The sequence below is a fragment of the Amia ocellicauda genome, chromosome 6 (genome assembly GCF_036373705.1).
Source record: "Amia ocellicauda isolate fAmiCal2 chromosome 6, fAmiCal2.hap1, whole genome shotgun sequence".
Lineage (NCBI taxonomy): Eukaryota > Metazoa > Chordata > Actinopteri > Amiiformes > Amiidae > Amia > Amia ocellicauda.
The window spans coordinates 2,435,348-2,455,936 of record NC_089855.1 but is presented as its reverse complement, the minus strand read 5'-3'; the positions used below and the strand labels follow the sequence as shown (position 1 = coordinate 2,455,936).

Here is a 20,589-nt window from a genome sequence, read left to right as displayed (position 1 = left end):
CTCACAGTACAGCTTAGGTCAGTCTGGTCATGTAGGCAGCAGTGTGTCTCTCTCTCTCTCTCCTCTCCCTCCTGCTCTTTTCTTGTCATTATCTCCTTCTTCTTCTTGAACTCCTTGAAGTGTGAACAGAACTAAACTTCTCTTCGTTTTCCTTTTATAAGGTTTCCTTCCAACCAATCGCATTTTGCCACCACCATGAGTTAGGTGCTTTATGCTAATGTAATTTAGAAGTGTGGGGGTCCTTTGGAATTTGGCTAGGAGCCAATCAGAGGACAGGTCCCGTTTGATCTCTGGACACTAGATAAGCCAGGCTAGTTTTCAAATGGAGACCGGAAGCGGAAGCCAGACCTGAGCGACGAGCGATCGAGCGAGACAGCAGACGTGCGGACGTGACCGGGAGTTCTGCGCCTCTGAAGTGAAGCAAAAACAACAGCGGCACGCAAAAGGGCAGCACTGCTAATATGTCTTTTTCTAATTTACTGTTTGTCATGCAGCATGTTTACCATGGTTAGATCCGCCGACCAAAATGATAATTTTACTGCACAAAATGCGTAGCTAATAAGGAGTTGGCAGAATGAGTACGCGTGTTGGAGGAGCACGTAGATACTCTTAGAAATACAAAAGAGGCCGAAAATTGGCTGGACTCGGTCTGTAGAAACACGGATCTGTCCTCTGTAGCAGCGAGATGCCACACCGGCGCCTGCGCAGTCACAGCAGGATCGCTGGGTCTCGGTAAAGAGAGGCTCTAGAAGCACGAAATCAAGAGCTAGAGCTCCGGCGCGCCGGTCTCCCATTCGGACCCTGAACAGATTTGAACACCTCATCGGCGCGTCTGCTGAGAAGGTGCTCATTATTGGAGACTCCATAGTTAGAAATATAAAGATTGTGTCAGCAGCAGTAGAAGTAAAATGCCTCCCAGGAGCCAGAGTCTCTGACATCGAAGCTAAATTGGACGAATTGCCAGGCGGCAAAGTTCCAACTCTGGTTATTCACGCTGGCACTAACGATATTAGACATAGACAATCAGAGATTTTAAAAATACATTTGTCATCGCTATGCAAAACAGCGAAAACACGATTTCAGAATATAACTCTGGCCCGCTACCAACATTACACAGAGGGGCTGAGGCCTTCAGCAGGCTGTCCTCTCTAAATAGCTGGTTGACAAACTGGTGTGCATCAAATAATTTCACTTTTGTGAACAATTGGGATTGTTTTTGGGAAAGGCCTGGTTTATACAGAAGAGATGGGCTCCATCTGAGTTGGAGAGGAGTGCTAATGTTATCTGATAATATATAGCTAGTTGTTTAAAAACGTGACTCCTCAGAGCACCGGTCAGGCTGTAGGCTTGCAGTCCTACACTGCAGTCTGCCTGTAACTCCCAGCATAGCCTGACCCCGATCTTAGATCCCTGCCTGGGGGCATCCAATAAAGTACATAGTCCTGAGATTAAATCTTATACAAACAAAATGAATAGTTATCCTATTAAAACAGTAATTTGTCATAGGCTTGGATGTATTCCTTCCTCTCGGGGCCCTCGTTTCAACAATCTAATAAAAGTTAAAACTACACGACAGAAATTACCTGCTCACATTACTTCTCCCATGTATAAGCTTGCTGTCTTAATCATCCACTCACTACCTAGCAAAGCAGCCTTAATAAATGACACCATAACTGACACACACATAGATGTGCTCACCTTGACTGAGACCTGGTCAAGACCAGACGACACTATTCCATTAGTAGAAGCCTCCCCTAATGACTTCTCTTACTGCCAGAAGGCCCGTGCAACAGGCCGCGGGGGGGGTCTGGCCACCATCTACCGCACAGACCTGCGCTCATCTACTAAGACATTAGACATCTTTTGAAATTCACCAGGTAGAATTTAGGCTGAATCCACCTCTTCAGCTTATAGCTATTTATAGGCCACCAGGCCCCTATTCCTTTTTTATGACCGAATTTAGCGATCTCTTATCTGACTTAGCCATACATTACGATAAACTCATTATTTTGGGGAACTTTAACATACATATTGACATTAAAGACGACCCCCTCACTGTTAGTTTCTTGTCCCTATTGGAGTCTGTAGGCTGCACTCAGCATGTGTCAGGACCCACACATCGTCACAATCACACACTAGATCTAGTTATTACCCATGGGGTACAGATTCACAACCTAATAATATCACCCCAAAACCAGACGATTTCTGACCACTGCCTTATTACATTTGAGCTGCCAGGAGTAGAATTAGACACACAGGAGAGGAACATAGAAACTCGCTGCCTAAATCCCACTGCTATTCATAAATTCACTACTCTGTTGCCAAATGCTAGCTTTATCAAAACAGGATCTGTAGATTAATTATTAAATAATTTCAACAATACACTAAGCACTGCTTTAGATACAGTAGCCCCATTAAGGACATGATAAATTAAACCAACAAAACACTCACCATGGTTTGACGAACACACTCGCTCACTGAAAACAGAATGCCGTAGATGTGAGTGTAAATGGAGAGAAGCAAAACTAGGGGTCTTCCACATGGCATGGAATGACACTACAATAAGATACAAGCAGGCCCTGCCCTCTGCTAGGTCTGCCTACTACTCCAATTTAATAGAGACGCATAAGAATAACCCGCGTTTTCTTTTTTATATGATAGCGACACTTACTAACCAGCAGATAAAGCCTTCAGAGGTTATCCCCCACAATTTCACCTGTAGTGACTTCATGGATCATTTCAATAGCATAGTTAACAGCATTAGAAAACAGATAGAACAGGAAACATACACAAATACTATAGCCAATGCCTGCAGTCCTTCACAGCCCCTGCCTACCTTGGACTCGTTTAACGTAGTAAATCACCAGGAATTGGTCTCCTTAATTGCTAAAATGAAAACAACAACCTGCGCACTAGACCCTATACCCGCTAAACTGCTAAAACAATCTCTGCCATTAATTATTCATAGAATACACAATATTATTAATGTCTCTTTATCCTCAGGATCTGTTCTTAAATAGTTTAGAATAGCTGTAATTAAACCACTTCTTAAGAAATCCAGTGCCGACCCAATCCAACTTAAACACTATCGACCTCAAACCTTCCCTTCTTTTCTAAGGATCTAGAGAAAGTAGTTGCAAACCAACTGCAAGCTTTTTTAACTGATAATCATCTTTATGAAGAATTCCAATCAGGCTTCCGTTCCGGCCATAGTACAGAAACGGCTCTGTTAAAAGTATTGAATGACGTGCTTCAGTCCTCCGACGTAGGGCACCACTCAAATTTAACTGAGGTTAAGTACGGAGTCCCACAGGGCTCAGTCCTCGGACCTATACTTTTTTCATTGTACATGCTCCCTCTAGGTGATATAATTTGACGACATAATATTAACTTTCACAGTTACGCAGACAACATACAATTATATCTGTCAGTAAATCCTAACAACACCATAGACCTAGAAAAACTAATCTGCTGTGTGTCTGAGATTAAAACATGGATGACAAAAAAATGTCTTATGCTTAATTCTGACAAAACAGAAGTCCTCATTTTTTGAGGACAAAAATCGAACTGTTCATCATGCACTGACAAAACTGAGTAATGATAAGTTTAATTTCTCCCCTAAGGAGATGGCACGAAACCAGAAAAATGACCTCCTACTGGTGAGTTGTGAAATAGGTCAAAAATATCTGGAGCTAATTGTGAGGGAACACAGACTACAGGGTATTCAAATTGTGGCATGTTTACCATGAGGACCTTGTCAGAATCACCCGCACCCACCAGAGTACTTTTGTGAGACCAAAACGTAGGTTGTGGAAGCGGTTTCTCCTGCAAATGCCAGTGAATATTAGTCTGGATGTCTGAATCTAATTTTTGAATCTCAAAAAGAGACTGCGAGTTCACCAAGGCAGAGACATTTTCATTGGTAGGCAATGGATCTGGCAAATGCCACGGACCACAGTGTCTAGCAGCAAATTTAGCACACCGATCAGCTTCATCATTTCTGATATGATGTTCACCTCTACTATGTCAAAGTCACATTGCAACATTAACAAAGTCCAATGCGAAAGTCTCTGTGATAAAAATAAACTATCTGTGGGCTTCAATAACAAGTTCAGTGGGGTATGCGGTGTGTGCAGCACCACTTTGTTCAGTCCTGTAATATAAGTGAAATGTTTCACTGCCCAAAAAGTCGCTAACAAGTGTCTAGTGCACGTATCATACTGTCTCTCAACACCCTGAAGACACCGTGAAGCGAAGGCTACTGGTTTCAGCACACCGTGGCGTTCTTGACAAAGCACGGCAGTCAGTGCTTCTTTGGAGGAGCCCACCTCTAGGTGAAAAGGTAGTGTAGGGTTTGGAGTTAGCAGCACAGTAGCTTGCACCAATGCTTGTTTTAACTGTTCAACAGCTTTAGTGTGGTTCTCTGTCCAAGTTTCAGTACTGTAGAAATCTTTTCGCAAAAGTTCGTATAGTGGCTTTGCAAAAGTAGCAAACTCTGGAATAAAGTCTCTTTGGTATCCCATCAAACCTAGGAAAGAACGCAATGCAGTTTTAGTGACAGGCAAAGGCAACTTTGTGATTAGCTGAACCTTGGCATTGTCAGGTGATTTCCCCTCTGGAGTGAGAGTAACACCTAGATATGAAACAGAGTCTTGAAACAATTGCACTTTCTTTGGGTTGATTTTCAAACCTGCTTGTGAAAGGAGACTTAAGAGTTCATCAAAGAGCTGAAGATGTTCTTCTTCTGTAGTTGTAGCAAGCAGTAGTTCATCGACGTATTGGACAAGGCACTCAGGTCTGGAAAAACCTTTTATAGCCTCAGCCATCCGCTTGTGAAAAATGGTTGGAGAATTATGCAAACCTTGCGATAAGCTGGTCCATGTGTATTGCTGATTGTTAAAAGTGAAAGCAAATTTGTATTGGCAATTTTGAGCAAGTGGAACGCTCCAGAAACCATTGGAAATGTCCAGCACTGTGAAGACCTTACTGTCAGTTGGGACACGGGACAGTAGAGTTGCAGTGTCTCTTCCAATCGGTGCACAGGTAGGTGTCACAGCATTGAGTCGCCTGTAGTCCACAGTCAGTCTCCACGAATCGACTGGCTTCCGCACAGGCCAAATAGGAGAGTTTGTTGTAGAAGTACAATGTCTTATGACTCCTTGCTGTAACAGAGAACTAATAACAGTTGCAACAGATTTGTGACTTTCAGTGGGGATCCCATATTGTTTTTGAAATGTATGAGGAGGACCATTGATGTCTTCCTCCTGACCCACATTACCACAGTCATGCTTATGCCTGGCAAACACATCAGAGTATTTCACTATTATTTGCCTCAATGCATAATTTTTATTGAATGGAAGCGGTAATTCACCAGGTGACTTAATAGTATATACTGCATGTGAATCACTAACAGTGTACACAACATTTCTGCCTCTGTTAAACCAAATCTGATTATTAGTGTAATCAAGTATTACACCTTCTCTTCTCAAGACATCCGAACCAATAATTGACTGACCCTCAGGTAAAGGCATTAATATAGGAGACCAAGTTTGATAATCACCTTGTAGCTCCCTCCAGTAGTCAACACGAAGCACGAGGTCTTGGTTAAAAAACGGGGTTTTATTTCAACAACATATCATGTCAACCCGTGAGAACTGGGTTGAAAGAGAGAAAAAAAAATAAAAGGAAATTATAAATACAATGCATGTATGTATGTCTTGAATACAGTTTGTGCCGTTATAGTTACACACTAGTTAACACAAGCTATGCACATGAAATATATCACAGACAACTGGATACAAAAGAAACATACCTCGTAGGCTGCTTCCTATTTAGGAGGGGCTAAATCTCAAAAGCCTTCTTCCTTGTCTTCTTTACTCGGATAATATACATTTAGATATCTTTATATTCTTAATATTTACTTAGCTCGGAGAGCTCTTGCGATGCTATGTTTTAGCTCTACACTTTAGATGTTGTGCCCCCTTTAATTACGTGCGGAACACAAGGATGGCGCTAATTAGTTCCGCCTCTACGATATCCTATTAATTTTAGGTAGGAACCAAAAAAATAGTCACAAACTTAACTAAAGCTGAGAGGCAGTTACACTCCCACCAAATCACAAGTGATTTCTCAGAACAGCTTGGAGACACACATACTGCATATAAACTGCACATAATATTAATTTCAAAGTACTAACTATTTACTTATTATCTTAACTTAAGAACTAGTTGAAAGAGTGACTAGAGGATGCTGGAGTCTTCAGTCTGCTTCCAACAATGTAACTGTCTTATGGATGGGCCTCTCCAAATGAACAGGTTTAGAGATGCGCTTTCCTCTTCCATCCAGAGTTGAATCGCCGATAAGCAACTTGAGCCTTCTCACTCTTCCGTCCTTTCCTGGGTACACTTCAATAACCTTTGCTAACTTCCACTGGTTTCGTGGTGTAGCATCATCTTGCAAAATGACAATATCATTGACCTTAGCGTTTCTGCGGTCTTTGGTCCACTTCTGTCTCTGTTGGAGATTGAGGAGGTATTCCTTTTTCCACCGTGTCCAAAAGTTGTTGGCTAAGAGTTGAACTCTGCGCCATCTTTTACGGAGGTACAGATCTTCCCTGACGAACTTTCCAGGAGGTGGAGAGATGATCGTGGATTTCATGGTCAGGATGTGATTTGGTGTCAAGGGCTCTGGACAGGATGGATCGTTCAGATGATCAGTGGTCAGAGGTCTGCTATTTACAACCGCCATAACTTCATATAGGAACGTTCGTAGTGAGGAGCAGTCAAGTTGTCTGGCTGACTGTTCTAGAATGGACGTCAAGACACTTCTGATAGTGCGAATTTGTCTTTCCCAGACGCCACCCATATGACTTGAAGCTGGGGTGTTCATGATGAACTCACATCTCAGTTCTTTGAGTTCCTCTTGATCCATCTCCTTTAATGCTTGAATGAACTCACGCCTGGCACCAACAAAGTTTGTCCCTTGATCACACCTTATTTGCCGTACTATTCCACGAATAGCGATGCATGAACGCAGAGCGTTAATGAAGGCATCTGTGGTCAAGTCGTCGAGCATTTCAATATGCACTGCTCTGGAACACATGCAGGTAAGTAAGAGTCCATAACGCTTTAACTCTTTTCTTCCTTCCTTGATGTGGAATGGCCCGAAGCAGTCCATCCCGCAGTAAGTAAATGGAGGGGTTGTTTCCATTCGATCTTCCGGGAGATTTGCCATCCTTTGTTGTTCTGTGCATCTTCTGAACTTCCTGCACGTTGTGCATTTGTAAATATGGGATGACACTGCCCTGCTGCATCCCAGGATCCATATACCATTGGATCGGATCTCATTTATGGTCATTCCCCGTCCCTGATGGTGCACTCTCTCGTGATAGTGCTTGACGAGTAATGCCGACACGTGACTGTCTCTAGGGAGAACAGCTGGATGCTTCACATGTGGATGAAGAGCAGCATGAGTTAAGCGGCCTCCGACTCTGAGGATACCTTGGTCATCCAGGAATGGACCCAACTTGTGTAACTTGTTGGCCTTGTCTTTGATTTGTGAGTTCTTATGACACTGGATGCCCTGTATTTCTTGAGAGAGGGTTGCTTGTTGGACCATCTTGATTATGCTGAGCTCTGCATCTCTCCTTTCCTCTAAACTGGTGCTTTCCCAGGACCTTGGCCTGAGGCCTTTCGCTTCCCTTGCACGCCGCTTTAGTCTGGCTATAGCTTTCACCATTCTTGACCAGTCAGAGAACTTTCGTAGACAATCTAACAGTGACCTTATTTCCTTTGCCAGGGTGTCATGAGCCTGGGCCTTCTTGATCTCTGGATCACTACTTGCAATCTCTCCCACCTTGACTACTTCGCTGGTCAGCTCTTTCTGCCAAAGAAAGCTTGGACCCGTGAACCAGTTGGAAGCTACAAGTTGTTTTGCTGCAAGACCTCTTGAGGCATGATCTGCTGGATTCTCTTCGGAAGCCACATACCTCCATTGCACAGACTCCGTACTTTGCTTGATGCGTTCCACACGGTTTGCCACGAACACATGAAATCTCCTGGCCTCGTTACTGATGTATCCGAGGACAACCTTTGAATCGGTCCAGAAGAATTCTTGTAGGCAATCTATCTCCAGTTCCCTTTTGAGCATGTCACTGGTGCGGACGGCTACGACTGCTGCTGACAGCTCAAGTCTTGGTATGGTGGTAACCTTAGCAGGGGCTACTCTTGACTTCCCCATTACCAAAGAGCAGTGGACTTCACCTGATGCACTGACTGCTCTGAGGTACGAACAGTCGCCATAACCTGACACGCTGGCATCAGAGAAATGATGGAGCTCGTAGCTCTGAACCTTAAAGTTTAATGGAATGTAGCATCTCTGAATCTTTACACCAGCCAGGTTTTGCAGGTCTTGGAGCCAAAACTCCCACAGGGGTCGAAGATCATCAGGTAAGATGTCATCCCAACTGAGCTTGTTATGACACATCTGCTGCAGAATCTGTTTTCCCACCAGGATGAACGGTGCCACAAATCCGAGTGGATCGTATACTGAAGCGACAGTGGATAAAACTCCTCTTCGGGTAAGTGGATTTTCTTTCACAATCACTCTGAACTGGAACTCGTCAGAAGCCACGCACCACTGTATGCCAAGTGCTCTTTCCACGTGTAGCTCTCCCAGGGCCATGTCCAGGTCTTGGGCGGCTTTTGCACATTCTTCTTTGGGGATTGAGGCTAGGACTTTCTTGCTGTTGGAAATGAACTTGTGCAGCCTGAGTTTGCCTTTGTTGCAGAGCTCTCTTGCCTCCTTCACTAACTGAATAGCTTGGCTTTCAGACGCTAAGCTTGACAAGCCGTCATCAACGTAAAAGTTCTTCTGAATGAACTTGATGGTGGCTTCACTGAAGTGTCCGTGTCCTTCGGCTGCGAGGTGCTTGAGTCCATAGTTAGCGCAGCCAGGTGATGAAGCAGCGCCAAACAAGTGGACCTTCATCCGGTAGATGGATGGTTTGGCTTCAAGATTTCCATTCTCCCACCACAGGAATCTTAGGTAATCTTGGTCTTCTGCTTTAACGTGGAACTGGTGGAACATGCGTTCAATGTCACACATGATTGCCACTGGACCTTTCCGGAAACGACACAGAACTCCCACCAAGGTGTTTGTCAGCTCTGGACCGGTCAGGAGATGGTCGTTTAAGGATGTCTCTTGAAATCTCGCCGAACAATCGAAGACAACACGTATCTTCCCAGGCTTTTGGGGATGATACACCCCATGGTGTGGGATGTACCATGCTGGAGCTTTATTGAGGTCTTCTTCTGGGACCCTTTCTGCATCTCCACGTGTTATGATCTCATCCATGAAGGTCTTGTAGTCTTTGTAGTACTGTTTGTTTCTTTTCAGCTTCCGTTCTAGGCATCTGAGACGGTGGATGGCGCACACCATGTTATCTGGTAAGTTGGGTCTTTCATTCTTGAATGGCAGTGGCATCTCATAATGACCATTGTCCTTGAGCCTGATGCCTCTTTCCATCTTTGACAGGAATCGGAGATCCTCTTGAGAGATGTGACTGTCCTCCAAAGACCTTTCGACAAAGTCCGATTCCAGCACCTTGATGACATCTGCAGGTGAGACTACCTCTTTGACTTGAGTTCTACAGACATAGTGAACTTCGCTTGTGAGGTTTGAAGAGGACTGAAGACCAGGCATCACTTGCCTCACGATGACCTGGTGACTTATTCCAATTTCATCTCCATAGTCAAGACATGGGTTGCCATAGCCAACTACGCTCCAGCCCAGGTCTGTTCTCTGAGCAAAGGGCTGATTTTCTTTACCAGGCACCACTTGCCTTGGGACAAGAGCTTGAGGACAGTTGTAGCCGATTAGCAGGCCCACGTCGCAGCTTTGTTGAGGAGCAATCTCGTCTGCGACATTGCAGTCTCTGGTGTGGGAATATGATCTCTGTTTGCAGGGATGAATTCTCTTGAGTAGGTCACTGGCAGAGGAATTATCTTGTCTGAGTAGAATCCTCTCACTTGTAGTCCAGTCAGTTTCCGACAGGACACAACTGTGTTTCTTGAAGCCATTGTGGAGAGCTTTAGCTGAACTGGTTCCTTCTTTGTGTGAAGAGTCTTTGCCGTTTCTTCCAGGATGAATGTCGTGTCGCTCTGTGTATCGAGGAGTGCATACACAAGAACTTCACGATCTGGCTCACTTGTGACTGACAACCACACTGGAATGACTTTGGATGTATGAGTGTCTTTAACATTCTGTAAAACTCTGTTGGATGTTGACTCACGTGATGATTTTGCTGCCCTATCTTGTGGCCGCTCTATTTTCCTTTCCCTTGACTTGCCACTGTTCCCTGCTCCACTAAGCCGTGTTGACATCCTTTCTTCTTTGGTGCGATTATCATGGAGGCAAGCTGGATGTCTTTTTTCACACATATCGCAGATCTCTCTGTTTTCACAGTCCTTCGAGCGATGGCCAAACTTCAGACAGCCGAAACACAATTTCTTCTCTTGAACAAACTTGACTCGCTCTGAAATAGTCTCATCCATAAATTTGCGACACTTGTGTAGACTGTGACCTGCCTTCTCACAGAAGACACAGCTTGTGGTAACAGCTTTCTCGTCTGAGTTGGTTGCCAATACCTTTGCTCCATGACCTCTTGTCTTTGAAACCTTGATCTTCTCATTTTCACTTGGTTTTAGAGCGTGGAGGGACGTTATTGGGTTACAGGCGATTTTGGCTTCACGTGTGAGAAACTTGACGAACTGGCTAAAGCTTGGGAACGTGTGACTTTGTTCTTCCACTTCTATCACCTTCCTATTCCATCTTGAGGTCAGCCAGTCTGGAAGTTTAGAGAGTATTTTCTGATTTTCGTTGCAGTCGTTGAGTACTTCAAGACCTCTGATCTGAGACATGGCCGCCTCACAGCTGCGAAGGAAGTCAGCGAGTTCTTGAAGTTCCACACTCCCCTTAGAGTTTATTTTGGGCCACGTATCAAGCTTATCTCTGAAGGCCTTGGCGATAAGGAATGGATTGCCGTATCTCTCTTCTAGGATGGTCCACGCTGCACAATAAGCTGACTCTGTGCCTAGCAAGAAGTAGCTTTCAATGGCCTTTTTGGCTGGTCCACCCACATACTTTCGCAGATAGTATATTTTCTCTTCAGCTGGTATGTTTTTCCTGTCAATAAGTGTCTGAAAGGAGACTTTCCAGTCATTAAATCTGAGTGGGTCGCCGTTGAACGTTGTTGGTTCAGGTACGGGAAGACGACTCGCACTGATGGACTCTGCGAATGCTCTAACAAGAGCTGCAGTATTGTCTTCTTGTTTTGGTTGTGTCAGAGAGTGAGGTGGGGAGCAATGCTGCAATAGGCTACTTTCATGCTTGACTTCCTCATTCTCCTTCGGAGGGACACATTGATGGAGCAGCCCAAATATTTCTTCATCTGAGCATTCACTTTGTTCATATACTTGCTGTTTCGCCTTAGCAGCCTCTAGCTTCTTGATTGTCTCCAATCTTTCTAGTTCTCTGCGCTTGGCTTCCAGCACCCTTTGTCTTTCTGCATTTTCAGCCTCTTGATTAGCTCGTAAATTGGCTGCTTCAGTTTCGAGTCTTTCAAGTTCTTTGATATGACGTTCTTGCTCTAGCAGTACTTTTAAAGTGGCTTCATTGGCAGCAACTTCAGCAGCAGCATCTCGTCTTGCAGAAGACTGGCTTGAACGGGATGTTATTCTTGAGTTAGTTTGAGAATGAGCAGACGACTTGGTGCGGTGAGAGTTGACGCTTACTTTGTCTGAGGCTGCAGCTTCAATTACAGACTCTATTGATTTCACTCTTTGTTCTTCACCCCCTCTTGTGTCTAGAAGAGCCTTTGCAGTCTGGATGATTGTTCTTGTTACTGCTTCGCAGGTGTCTGCTCTGCGACGTGTGTCTTGGTCGGGAATGTCAATGTGCCTTAAATCTTCATAAACAACGTTCAGATTATCTGAGGCATTGCTTATCTTAGTAATGTGGTCACGCAGCAGGTTGTTTGAGCATTGTCCACTCAGCGCTTGTTTGGCATCCTTAGCGATAGCTTTCCACTTCTCGTAGCTCACACTGAAACGGTGTGCAAATCTTCTTACTTGCTGATCGTGCAGTTCTTGGCCCTTTTCCGTAAACCTGCGGACCCTTTGGCTTCTATGTGGCTCTTGTGAGGAAGTGTGGTTATCTCCTGTGCCTTCAGCAGCTTGTGGTTGCATGTCTGCGCAGTGCTGCTGCGCGTCTTCACCTGCACCCTCTTTGTCACTCTCAAAGAAAAGCTCAAACTCTGACATTTTGCTTTAGTTTGGTTTAAATCTAAACTTGTTTTTTAGTTGAGTAAATTACCTTGTTCACAATAATCTAAGTTATGTTTAACTTAGCTTAAGCTCAATTGAGTAGTTGTTTTTAATCTCTGATATGTGAATAGTCAGCCTTTAATTACTTGCAGCTACTGACACTACTTTGGAGAAAAATTACTCTCTGCAGCTAAATTAACTTGCTTTTTCCAAAATAAAAACTGTACTAACTGTACTCAAAGACTAGTAACACTCACTTTGTGATCTATGGAGCTATGGTCTTCTTGCCTGATAACTTGTTATAGTTATATATGGCCTTATTTAAATCTTAAATTACCACAAATGAAATTAAACAAACCAAAAATATTAACTCTTAGTTAAACTTGTACATATACCACATTAAGTAATAACCATTCACTTTTAAGTCTAAATATGACCAATTCTGCCTTACTCTCGGTACTAATAGTTCTTAATATTCACATCCTACTCATCAGTAGACACAATATCAACACAGTAGCAATATCAATCCACTTCAATTTGAGAAAAGGTAAGTAAACAAAACATTAACTAATGGGAAATGCAAAGAAATGTCTCATTCTCTTGCCCAGAACGCTTAATGTCTCTGAATTACAGCTTAATTTGCGTTATGAAACCTGATTCTTCCGTGGGCGCTGCCTCTTCTCGCGCTGTCATGTGCGGATGTCTCGGCCCGACCACGACTCGCGCTCTCCGATGCCGTCTGTGAAGGCGCGCGCTGCGATGGAGATGTCTCAGCCCAGCCACGACTCGCGCTCTCCGATGCCGTCTTCCTCGCCTCCTCATGCGGAGCAGACGAGTTCTCACTGTAGCTCCCTCCAGTAGTCAACACGAAGCACGAGGTCTTGGTTAAAAAACGGGGTTTTATTTCAACAACATATCATGTCAACCCGTGAGAACTGGGTTGAAAGAGAGAAAAAAAATAAAAGGAAATTATAAATACAATGCATGTATGTATGTCTTGAATACAGTTTGTGCCGTTATAGTTACACACTAGTTAACACAAGCTATGCACATGAAATATATCACAGACAACTGGATACAAAAGAAACATACCTCGTAGGCTGCTTCCTACTTAGGAGGGGCTAAATCTCAAAAGCCTTCTTCCTTGTCTTCTTTACTCGGATAATATACATTTAGATATCTTTATATTCTTAATATTTACTTAGCTCGGAGAGCTCTTGCGATGCTATGTTTTAGCTCTACACTTTAGATGTTGTGCCCCCTTTAATTACGTGCGGAACACAAGGATGGCGCTAATTAGTTCCGCCTCTACGATATCCTATTAATTTTAGGTAGGAACCAAAAAAATAGTCACAAACTTAACTAAAGCTGAGAGGCAGTTACACACCTATTTTCAAATTACATTTTATACCCTTCATAGCAGTAGTCATGTCTCCCTTAAACCCAGATACATTAGCTGTAATACCTGTAGATAATGTGTGTGTGTGTGGAGATTGAGCATGTAGGACAGACACAGAAGGACCAGTGTCTAAGAGCATGCATTGCTGTGGGCCTCCGTCAACAGCTGCTCTTAAGATCGGCCTGTTCCATCTGTCCCGGTAGAGCTTCGTTTCTACCTTCAGGGAGGCCACGCACCCCTATGCGTGCTGTGCATGGGCTGCTTTCCCTATGAGATCAGTGCGCAGTTGTTGCACTTCCTGACGCAGGAGCTGTAGCTCTTTCTGCGGATACAGGGGAGGAGTTGAGTGCTGAGGAGGAGTTGGTGCTGCCTTTGACTCATCATAGATGGGAGGAGTCACGTTAGGCACCGCCCACCGGGGTGTCCCGGCCTGTCTGTTTGACTTGGGGTCAGTGTGAGTCTGATCTCCAGCACGGTCACTTCTGCCCCTGTTACGCTTGTAACCAGAGTTGTGTTTATTTTCCCAGTGAGGATTATGAGGGGGACAACGCCCATAGTCAGGCTCTGTGTTTAAAAAAACATGAGGCCCCTCGACCTGGAATAATTTTCCACAGGATTCTTTTTCAGTTTTCCCCTTATTATCAATTTTAACACATTTCCAAGCTCCTTGTTTCACTAATTTCTGTGCTCTGCAAATTTTAGGAAACAAATTCTCCCAATCCTCGGTTGCATCAGCTGAGATGCCCAGGATTGCTTTCAAATCAGGGTGTAATCCATGTTCGCCTTTTCTCTGTGTTGCAGAATAAAATTTACTTCCCCAATCTGCTGCATTCCAGCCACAAGCTTCGCTTATTAGCTCTAAGACCTCAGTCCACGCAGTCGCTCTCCCCACTTCATCAACACTTAACAGGGATCTTAAAGTCGGAGAACATGCAGCTAAAACTATTGTTTTCCAATGCAGGTCGTTCTGTTGTGGGTGTAACTGAATGCAAAAAAAAAGTTGAATCATTAATTCCTCTAAATCTGTCTCTAGAGTAATTGGACCCAAATCGGCTGTTTACATGCAGTGTGATTACTTTGGGAAACTTTGGTCGCAGTGTGTCTGAGAGCTGCCTGGCAATCATTGAACTTTTGCTGTAAAGTGTGATTCTCTTTTCTCAAACTCTCATTGTCAGATCTGCGCTGCTCTTTATTGAAACACAGCATTATTGCTCACTGTCTGCATCTGAAGTTTCAACTCTGCATTTTGTAAAAGCAGGGCAGATTTCTCATCGCTAACACGTTTCAATTTAGTTTCTACCTCGGCAGAATGATCAGATAAGATCTTAACACACTGAGCTAACCCATAAAGAGGAGATCATTTCAGTTGTGACTTCTTCACTTTTTCATTTGTTAACTCCGCTAAACAGGACTCTAAGTTCTGTAATGAAGTGCTCGCACACTTCTTTATCGCGTTTTTAATTCGGTCCTTATGGACACACCGGCTTGCCTTCTGACACAGATGATCCATGTTTGCCTCTGTTTACAGAAGGTAACTTTTCAATCACTCACCCACATTTTATGTGGTTTTCCTCCTTGGAGTTGAAATTACTACACACTCCTAAGGTCAATGATCAGTTCGTACAATCCTGGATATGCTGACGACACCGTTACGCGAGGTTCGTCTTTCAGGCAAGAGTCGGATATACAGCGCTATTCTGTCAATGATGCACATTAATACTGCAGAGCAATCTGTGACTTGTAGCAAATATCCGTCATCCTGTACTGGCCACCACTATGTAAGAGAATTTTGAATGCTTGATTTTTTAGTCAATCTAAATAAAAAGTTGAACTGAAAACTCATAGGTCAATTGGTTTCTCTTTTAAGATTCTTTTTAGAGGGAAGATGCGGTCAAGTCACAGATGTGCAATAATAATTTATTTTGACAAAAATAGGAAACTAATATCATTCAATTATATTTCTGAAAATAAGTAATATTAAGCTTCTGCTGGATTACAGTAAGAAACAGATAATACCCATTTTCTTCTTTCTCCTCACAGTACAGCTTATAGGCCAGTCTGGTCAGGCAGGAAGCGGTGTGTCTCTCTCTGTCTCCCTCCAGCCCTCTCTTGTGTCTCGTTGCAGAATGAAGAAGTTAAGAGAACTCAAATTCTCTTTGTTTTCCCTTTTATAAGGTTTCCTTCCAACCAATAGCATTTTGCCACCACCATGACTTAGGTGCCTTATGCTAAAGTAATTTAGAAGTGGGGGTCATTTTGATTTTGGCTAGGAGCCAATAAGAGGACAGGTCCCTTTTGGTCTTCTGGACATACAGATAAGGTTACCAGGGGTTACCAGTGGCTACCAGATAAAAGGGAGGAAGTCTGTTTCCTCTACCAAACCAGATGGCATAGAATTTCCCATAGAAAAATACATTCTAACAAATAATATCTTACAGAGGTCCTGATGGACTTTATCCCCAGCAGCCTACAGAGGTCTCGCATCACGTGTGACATGAAGGGAGTGCCCTCATCTGTCAAGATTTCCTTTGGGATCCCCACCCGAGTGAAGACCTTAAACAGCTCCTCGGCGATCCTAGTCACTGACATTGTCCGTAGAGGAATCGCCTCCGGGTACCGAGTGGCATAATCCACTATGACCAGCACAAATCGATACCCCACGGAGCTTTTCTCTAACGGACCGATAAAATCCATCCCAATGCGCTCAAATGGTATCTCCATGAGAGGCAGCATTACTGCACTGGCATTGGTCTTCTGGCACTCTGGACAGGCAGCACACCACCTTTCTACCTCCTTTTTGATGCCTGGCCAGAAGAATCGGTCTGTTATCCGGCTTAAGGTCTTGTCATTACACAGGTGACCCGCCATAGGTACTTTGTGTGCAGAGAGAAACACAAAGCGCCTGTGCAAAACGTGGTACCAGTAATTGTTTTGTGACCGGGTCCCACCACCGATTTTTGGTAACCCTAAATAATAAATCTTTGTCAATGTGGAACTGGGGATACGAGCGCGCCCTCTGTGCATTCACTATGCGACCATCCACAACTGCGACCTGGTCATATAACCGACCCAGGGCATCATCGCGGGACTGGTCCAGAGCGAAATCGGAAACCCGGGAGAAGATGGGATCCGGAGCTGCGCCAGAGGTATCGGCACTCCTGGTGGAGGAAGGGGAGAGCTGGCGAATCAGAACTCGTTCCCTCCCCCGGGTCCGACAGAGTATTGTCAGCTGCTGTGTGACTGGGGTCGGAGGAAAAGCTATCCTTGCCCCGCTCATCGCCGGCAGCCACTAAGGGCGATCGGCCCCCAGAGCCACGTCTCATGCGTGCCCCAGCCAAATCAGATAACGAGAGCCTAGGATCGTTGATATTGGACAGAAATTTAGACCAATCCCACCCTAGGACCACCGGGAATGGCAAACGAGGGGCGAGTCCCACGTTCATCTTATAAGTTTCCCCACCAATCATTATATTCACCTGGGCCGTGGGGTAACAGTGTATGTCCCCGTGAATACACCGTATAGCTAATTTAGTGCCTCGCCTGCCGGTGCCCCAGGGTGCCAGGCCATCCTGGACCAGCGTCTTGCTACAGCCCGAGTCCAGGAGGGCCTTGACTTCACGTCCCCCGATTCTTACCGGTACTGTGAAGTCTCTTGCTGAACCAGGGCGAGTAGAGGGGCGAGCAGCACATACAGTGGAGTAATCCACCTCCATTAGTGGACACTCGGCCAGACGGTGTCCAGGTTGTCCGCAACGCCAACACGTCACCGTGGCTGTTCCTGGGGGCCGCACACTGCTGGGGGAGAGGAAAAAGAGGGTACCAAGGGGATGGGTTTCGTTCTGGGACGGACAGTGGGGGAAGGAAAAACGTTCGTATTCAATGTCTTGCACCTATAAACACAATAAAGAGTGACGCTGTGTGACCTGAAGACAGTCATCCTGAAGCACTGAGTCTGCTGCTGAGGTTTGTCGTCCATGTTCATCAACAATACAGTAGAAATAAATAACGCAGCACTAATAACATGTCATGAAGGAAATGAGGGCCTGTGTTGCTACAGCTGTCAGTTAAAAACATCACATGAGTGTCTTTGAAGAGAGAGAGGTTCAAATGTGTTAAAGGAAAATGTTACACTGGAGCTGCTCACACATCATGCAGCTCAAGTCCTTCACTCTCTCAGTACAGACACAGGAAGTAACGCGGCTCTGGGTCTGTGTCACACACTCTCTCACACACTGACTATAGTGGACTAACGTCAGTGTAAAGCACTAACAATGACACTCTTATTCATTTCAGTATCATGTCATTAAAGGAAGAAGCAGACTTTATAAAATGCCAGTGCAATGACAATGAGACCAATCCTGCAGCTCATGAGAGCAGAGTGCGTTCTCACTGTGCGGCCTGGACTCTGCAGTGAGGAGATGTGAGCCACACAGCGCCACAGCCCGGGGTGTGAGGAAGGAGCAGAGTCTGCAGGGCTTCAGGGCAGAGTGCAGGCTGTGTGGTTGGACATGTTGTGCACAGAGGTGAAGAAGGCTCGTCCTCCCTTTCTCCTCAGCCCTTTAAGAACTGGCAGATACAAGATCTGGGGGAGCTCAGGATCCCATGATGGGACCCACCTCCGGGGACGGCCATCTCCCCCTGCTGGAGCCCGAGTCCAAGATCTTTTAACTATTTTATGAATGATTGTCTTTTAAAAAATGACTTTTAAAAATGAATTTTAACTGTTTTTAAAGATATAGTTGTTTTTAAAGCAGTATTTTTTTTGGTTAGTTTTGTTCTATTTTTTTGTCAAACACATTGACCATTTGAATTTAATTTTAAATGCATCGGACCATTTTGGTTTGTTTTTTATTTTTATCATTTTAATTGTTTTTTGATTTGTCCGGTGCATTTTCAGTTATTTTCAATGTATTTGACTCTTTTGTTGGTAGCATTTTTTGCTTTAATCACGTTTGTTTTATTGTTTTGTTTAAGCACATGTTCATTTGAGTTAATATGTTTATATTAATCACTAAGAATTTAAAAGATTTAAGTGATTTTAAGATTTTTTTTTTTTTAATTTTAATCACAAGTATTACAATTTGTATTGACTGTTTTTATTATTGATATGTAAAATACTTACACCAATAAAACAGTATTTCTCCTCAGCACAGAGCACTGTGACTCACCCAGCCTGGGTCCCAGGACTGACGGACTGACTCCAGCACTCATCTCCTCATTCACACAGGCAGCGCAGTGCCAGTCACACTGTGTCAGGAGTTTGTTTTCAATGGTTCATTTTATTAAGTGTAAAAAGAATAAAACAAAGCCTGCAATAAAGGGAACCATTTCGACCTGAAATAAAAATACATCCAGCTTTACTCATTATATATGATATATATACATTGAAAAGACAAGTGTCTGAACAGTATATGTCAATGTAACAGAAGAGGGATGCGAGTGCAGGTGCAGGTCCAGTGGCTCTGCTCGGCCCCTGGTGTTCGGGGCCCCTGTATTTCCTCCGGGTCCCAGATCAGATCAGCCCTCAGCGCTCAGGTCCTCTGCAGTAGATCACAGCCAGCAGGGCCACACAGAGCAGCAGCGCTGCCGTCCTCGCCACGGAGAGCCACGCCAGCACACTCAGCTGGGCGGCACAGGGCCGCTCCAGTGGCTCCAGTGTCTCCGCCTGGTCACCTGATGAGACAGCGATGCAGTCACTGCTGTGGAAATGATCATCACTCAGAGCTGCACCCTGCGCTCCTCAGGATGGAGAGCCATAGCAGCACACTGATCTGAGGGCACAGGGCTCTACAGCTCCAGAGGACAGCAGCCCCGTTATTGTCAGCATGAACTCAATGAAGCATCAGTTACATACTTAACACACACGTCACCAGTAAGCTACACAGTGTGTAGTAGTGCTTATGTGTGACTTGTCTAGTGTTTATTGCCTGGTTGAATTCTGTTTAAACAAAGACATGAATCACTAATTCCACTCATTTATAAGGTCACATTACCAAAGTCTGTGTCTTACACTTAATGCTTTACACAAACATTGGTTCACTTTTCCTAGTCAGTGAGAGAGAGAGAGAGAGAGAGAGAGAGAGAGAGAGAGAGAGAGAGAGAGAGACAAATGCATTCAGTTCAATGTATGTGTCCGGCTAAACTGTATTGATTCAGATCATTTACAGGTAGGCACAAAAGGAACCAATTTAATTTGAGAACAGCATGTGTAACAGAGTTAATTTTGTCTTGTTACTATTAAATTCATGCTGAAATCACTGGTTAAAAGTTACTAATTGCAACCTGGCATTTAAAGGGTTACATTCCTTTCCTTCATCCATTTTGTGTTGCTTCGCTGAGTCCGCAGCAGTTTAATGGAGTCTCGCTACTGGTAAGACGGCCCTTATTTTGATTAATAATATATGCAAACTTGATTGATTGAGTCAATAATGCCCCAATTGATGTATTAATTCAGTGTGCAGCTTCATAACTGTGTAGGATTCACAAAATACTGCATTAAACAGGTTCATTTTGTTTTATTATTTTTCAACCACGAGGTGTAGGCCTTTTTAAAAACTCACGTGTAAGCTCTGGTGTTTTAAGAGACAGACGATTAACTCTGCATTTCTGCTTGCTTGTGCAGTGGTTTGCCGGGTGAGGAACATCTCCCTGAACCCTGTACATAGTATTATTTCCCCAGGTATGCACATGTATTTTCTACGTGTGTATTGTGCGTTTCTCTGTGTGGAGGTCATGCAGCTCCGTCAGCGGGCATTGTTTCCCTTTGCTCAGCTGAAGTGTATTGGGTGGAGGAACATTTTATTTCAATCTGAATTGCTCTCTTGGGAGTATTTATTAGTGTTAATACAGGTTGTGCCCTGTTTTATG

At 44.2% G+C, this 20,589-nt stretch overlaps 1 long non-coding RNA gene across 1 annotated transcript; it reads right to left on the bottom strand.

Annotated features, from left to right (window-relative positions):
- Positions 1-5,600: 5,600 nt before the first annotated feature.
- Positions 5,601-19,003, bottom strand: LOC136750737 (uncharacterized). The gene is made up of 2 exons (XR_010816953.1): positions 13,416-19,003; positions 5,601-13,258 (listed from the first exon to the last, which is right to left on the bottom strand). It is a non-coding gene; the product is annotated as an uncharacterized LOC136750737 (long non-coding RNA).
- Positions 19,004-20,589: the final 1,586 nt, after the last annotated feature.